The 5532-nt window shown below is 40.2% G+C and overlaps 1 long non-coding RNA gene across 1 annotated transcript; it reads left to right on the forward strand.

Annotated features, from left to right (window-relative positions):
* Positions 1-5172, forward strand: LOC136009884 (uncharacterized). Its single transcript, XR_010610690.1, has 3 exons — positions 1-98; positions 510-1433; positions 4781-5172. It is a non-coding gene; the product is annotated as an uncharacterized LOC136009884 (long non-coding RNA).
* Positions 5173-5532: the final 360 nt, after the last annotated feature.

Genomic DNA, 5532 nt, shown 5'->3' on the forward strand with positions numbered 1-5532 from the left:
AGCAGTATTTATTTGTGTGCAGTACTGATAACTCTTGTTTTGTTTTGGAGGAATCAGGCTGAATTACAGTGACTGAGCAGTAAGAGTACTGAGAACATGTAAGTAACAAGCTGCCTATGTCAAACTCAATGAATGGGGTTTTTTAGCTCAAGAAAGAGCTGCAACTCTTATGCCCTGTTCTTAATGATTCAACACATACTGGTAACCATATAGGTATGTGAAAATGTTAAAAATTATTGTAAATATCTAGACACAGTAGATACAGCTTGTTATGAATTAAGTTTAGTTAGCTGAATTCCTTAAACTGGACTTTTTTTTATGAGATGGCTTTGCTTAGCGTGAGTAGTCACTTAGCATGGGAAGCTGAAGTTGCTGGAGCCTTAGGATGAAAGCAGCTAACTCCCACCTAGATAAAGCTGAATTTAATTTTCAGTCTGTGCTTAGTTATGTAAATGAAGACATTGAGACCATTGCCAATCTGAAAATAAAGGAGTTGCACCCATTACCAGGAAGCAACATACCGAGAGATAAGAAGGTGCTGCCCACCTGGAGACAATGAAAGAACCCAATGATGGATAAGGAGACTTTGACCAAAAGCCACCATTGGACCAAGAGGCCTGTGAACAGTGTGTGATAGTCCAGCATGTAGAATGTAAGGGTATAAAAACTCAGCCATTTCTTTGCTCTGGGTCCCTCCCCAGAGGTATCAATCTCAAACTGTTCCCATTCCTGTACCACTCAATTATTAATATTTATCTGGGATTTGGCTGTAAGACACCTAGGGTGGAAAATTTTCTTTAACACAGCCCTAACCATAACATTGGGTAAATGGACAAGGCCTTTTTGCATGACTCTTGCATACTCCTTTCCTTCCATTCCCAGCCAGATTGGTTAACTTGTTAACTCATCTTTGATCACTCATATTTGACTTCAGCAAACTTACCATATTGCTGAACCGAGTAACAGGTTGATACTCTAGCACCACTGATGGAATTCATACACTTAGGAGCTCTCTGCAACATTGCTTTGTCTCCCTGAAAGCAATTTCAGAAAAAGTTCATATTATTGAAATCATATGGGGCTATTCTGAGATTTAATGAATTCACTGCAATCCAATTTGAACTTTTTTTCTTTACCTTTTGCTTTAGAGAGGTGACTTTCATCAGGACCAATATTTACTCTGCTTTCTTAGAAGAGTGGTCCATTTCAACAGACCTGAACATATAATTACTGCTGAAGTCTTAGTCTGACTTTCTTCAAGCTGACTGTATTAGCTTTCTGTATTTTCTTTTGGCAGATACTATATTCTGGAGACCAGAATTGCACCTACAACTCTGTGACATACATACTTGGTCTGCATCTACAGCAATTAATAGCTGTAGGTGAAGAGCAAGTAACACGTGCCCTTGTCTCAGTCGCAGAACAAAGTGGAGGTGAGTGAGCATGGTACAGTAAACATGGACTTTGCAAAAACAGCTTAAACATCCACACTGTCATACAAAAAATACTATATAGAAAATACCAGTTAAGTTCTCATAACTGATATAAATAATTAGGAGCACTACTGTGAAATTGCAGATGAGCACATAAATAGCTTTCTTGAGGAGGAAGATGTTTTACAGAAGTGTTCCAAGGTAACAGAAATGAATGTAAACATTCAGTACATCCCTCCTAATTTCTATGTTAACAAGCTTCAAGCTTGTGCATTACAGCATGTGGGTAGGCATTTGGCCAGCCTCTGGGTTAGATTGTTCTCAGGGACACCAATGCTGGATTTTTCATGGTGTTTAAGCCTCAAAAGTTTGAGGAATTCTTTCATGGGACTGTTAAGTGCCTTTTATTTGACACCCCCCTCCGGAGAAGAAATCCCCTATTGCCTGTTTACAGGTTAATTCTTTTCAGGTTTCCCTTGTTGCTTAACTGTCTCATCAAGCATAGGTATACTGTAAGCTATCGTTTATTTTCCGGTTAGCCCGTGAGTCAGCGTAAGTGATCAGACACATCTAGATACAGATAAACACTTCATGTTCTTCCTGAACATCCTACACACAACTGCAGTAGAACAGGTGTTAGAAACCAACAGACTTTCCAAGTCCTGCAATGCATTTTTAGATAACCAGAGTCAGACATGCACTTTCAGATGGAGTCTGCTTAGAAAATTTAACACAGGTTGAGCGCAAGTCCCTGCCTTGTACGTTATATCATCCATTTACTTGTTAAGCATTGAGCAGTATGAGAATAGTACTTCTACAAGGCCATGTTGTCAGTAGGCATAAGCCCAGTTTTCATTTAAAGTTTGGCTCACTGTCAATAGCCAGAGAGCATTGAGTAAGTATTTTTCCTAGAGCATTGAGTAAGTACATTTTTCCTGTAATTGCATACAAAGAGATTACCTAAGAAGTGCTAGTCTCTCTACCCATTGTTGTAATTACTATGTTAATAAGATAGTTAGAGCTTTACATGCTGTTGAAAACTAGCTGCGCAGCTGTCTGGAAATCGCATTGAGATTACACCTGTAGATTTCCAGGCAGATTTCATCCTGATACATTTGCCATCATTCTTGCTGTCTTCTCATCCTATGCGTCCTTTTTCTTCTGTCTAGTATTACAAAGTCACTTTTTGTCATATCCTACTGAGAAGTTATTCAGGGAGATGTTGGTGCTACATTTTCAATCAGTAATGCTGCTCTGAAGCTCACCTGGCACTTCCCATTGTATGGCAGCGCTGTCTTTCAGTTATCACCACACCCTAGCAATTGCTTTTAGTATTTTCAGAAACAAACTGGAGAAATGTACTTGCTCACGATAAATTCATGAGGGTTTTTCTTTAGAATACTCCAGCCTTTCAGGCTTTGCAAGAAGCACTTGCAGTTTACCAGTAAAGCGGCCTTCATATCAAGTACAAAGATACATTTCTGGTCCCCTGAAAATCTGTTCAAATTGGCTCAATAGTATGCCTTTGAATAATGTGTTTGTATGCAGCCACTGCTAGATCTTAAATGGTAAATTACCTGGTGCCTGTTCTCATTGAGAGCTAGGCCTCTTGCAGTTCCTGTGTGGGGCCAGCCTCTGTATGTGTAATTGTGATAGGTAAATGAGTATGATGAAAGCCACAGGTCAGCAGCACAACTCATGTAATGGTTGCTCCAGCTGCTATTCACTGGTCGAGCTGTTGCTTGGATCAAAAGTAGGAACAGTCTCTCCCATACACTTGGTTGACTACTTTGATGGCACATAAATTGATGGAAATATCCAATTTGCATGAAAACAGAACAAAAATCAAGAGGGAAAGCAGTTCATGATTGAATGGTATGGGGATGCTCAAGAGGATCAAATTAAGATTTTATGGACAACTTTCAGTTTTATGTCCATTTAGTAGCTATCAGAAAGCGTGGCTTTGCCACACCAGTAATGGTGTTTTCTGTGTTCTACATTTAAATTGCTGAAGTTGAGTTGCCAGTGGTAGAGGACAGATGCGACCAACTGCTGATGCACTGTATAAATCTGTCCTCTCAGTAGTCTGCAGACAAAAAACTTGCCTTCCTCATACCTTAGAATATTAGAGCTATGGTCATTGCTAGCTCAAATGTTGGGCATTTTACTAATGAATAATACTTTCAGATACTCCTGTGGGTTGGGTGAAACTCCACAAGAACTGGTGTTCATGACTGACACCCTTAGCTTAGAAAGACCTTAAAATTAAAGTAAACTCTACTATAAATGCAGGGTGCTGGAACACAAAGAATATGCTATATCAATCCCTAATTATTTATTTTAGTATATATCATCTTCCTTCTTGTTTTTTTTTCTTTTTTGACAGCAGCTTTAATTCACACAACTTTAATCTAAATGCTGAATATAATTTAATTGTATTTTTTCTTTTTTTTTTTTTTATCATGTGCCTTTGGTACTACAATGCCATACTTTTGAATATTTCCATTCCTCAGTGTTCCACAACAGAAAACACAAGACTTGGGTCAAGTGCATTTTCCTTATCTAGGAGTGTGTACGTGCTAGAGCCAAGGTGGCAATATAGCCCTCTCTACTGTAACTGCTCATCCCCTAGAAAAACATGCTGTTGGTTGGCAGATATCAACAGCAATCAACCAGTAGCCTATCCAGCCAAATTTATGCTTTTATAAAGAAATTGAGTGAAGGATGATCATATTTTAAATGCTTTATTAAATGCTGAATCACCAGTGATCTTTCTAAGAGGAAGAAATGAGTTCAAGAGAAGGGAAGGCATAAGTTCGCGACGAGATTTCTTAGTACAGTCTGGTATGCCTCTGTTGCTGCTCCCCAGAGCATGTCCCTCTAAGGCATGCCATTTCTATAAGGAAGAGTGCGAGGAAGAAAGCCAAAAACTCTGAAAGATCCCATTATACTGTACTTCTGAAAACAAATCCAAGTCAGTTTCAAAGTGGCCTTTGTCAGGTGCCAAACAAATGTGTCAGCATCACTGTTAAATGTCAGTTTGGGCCTGTAGTAAGCGTATATATTTTTAATGCAGCAACACAAAAATTAACTCATTAAGCATCAGTACCTTTAAATTCAGACAAAAGAAGATCTCCAATATCAACAATATGCTACTTTCTAAAAGTTTCCAACAGTCATTTTTAGCCCCAGAAGTTTCTATCCCTGCCTGCATCCTTTATGGAATTTTCTTAGCCCTCTCCTGGCTTCTCATTTAATTCTCTCAAGCGTGTGCGGTTTGGGGTTTTTGTTGTTATTACTGATGTTGCTGCTCTTTATATATAGTATCTATCTGCTTTGTTTCTCAGGTAAGGCTCCTGCAAGCATTTTGATGGCAGACCTTGTAAACTGAACTGACTCTGGGTGAACATATTACATCATGTCTGAGACAGCGCTTCATAAACTGTCAATCATCACACGTATTGGTTTGGGTGCTCTTTTTGTTGAGATAGTTTGCCTTTCCCCTCCGTTTGGTCTCCTTTGCGTGTTATGTGGAAGAGGAGCGGTTCTGTTTTTCTCAAAGTTCCCAGTTTGGAGGGGGAAAAACTGCTGAACCGGAGTACTCTGGATGGCGTCATGTCTGACAGGACAGTTCACTTGCTACAGTTAAACACCTATTGCCGTATGTCTGCTACAGTTAACAAGTAAGACAAACTGGTTTAGGTCAAATAAATGACAAGAAAGTATACAATAGACACAACTGCACACATGTTCTCTTCGTGGCAGCAGCGTCTGGCTTAGTTTCTAGAAAACGGGCAGTGTGAACTGCTGTCTCCCCAGCTGCATTACAGACGGGAAGCCATGAGAAAGCTGTATCTTAGTTTTTATTGGTGAAATCATTGCCTTGCTACCAGCCTTGGGGGACCGATGCCATGTGGCAAACACGGCGTTTTGGTTTCAAGTACTCTTAACTGCTAAAACAGTTTGAATTAGCGTACAAAGTGCAGGGCCGAGGGCTGCCCCTCAGGCAGGGAGGCTGCGGGCCAGCCCCGCTATCAGCCCGTGTGGAGCTGAGGGCGGTAGCCCTGACTCGGGCAGATAAATGGCGGTGAGCCCCGCG

This window comes from Lathamus discolor, chromosome 3 (assembly GCF_037157495.1).
Source record: "Lathamus discolor isolate bLatDis1 chromosome 3, bLatDis1.hap1, whole genome shotgun sequence".
NCBI lineage: Eukaryota > Metazoa > Chordata > Aves > Psittaciformes > Psittacidae > Lathamus > Lathamus discolor.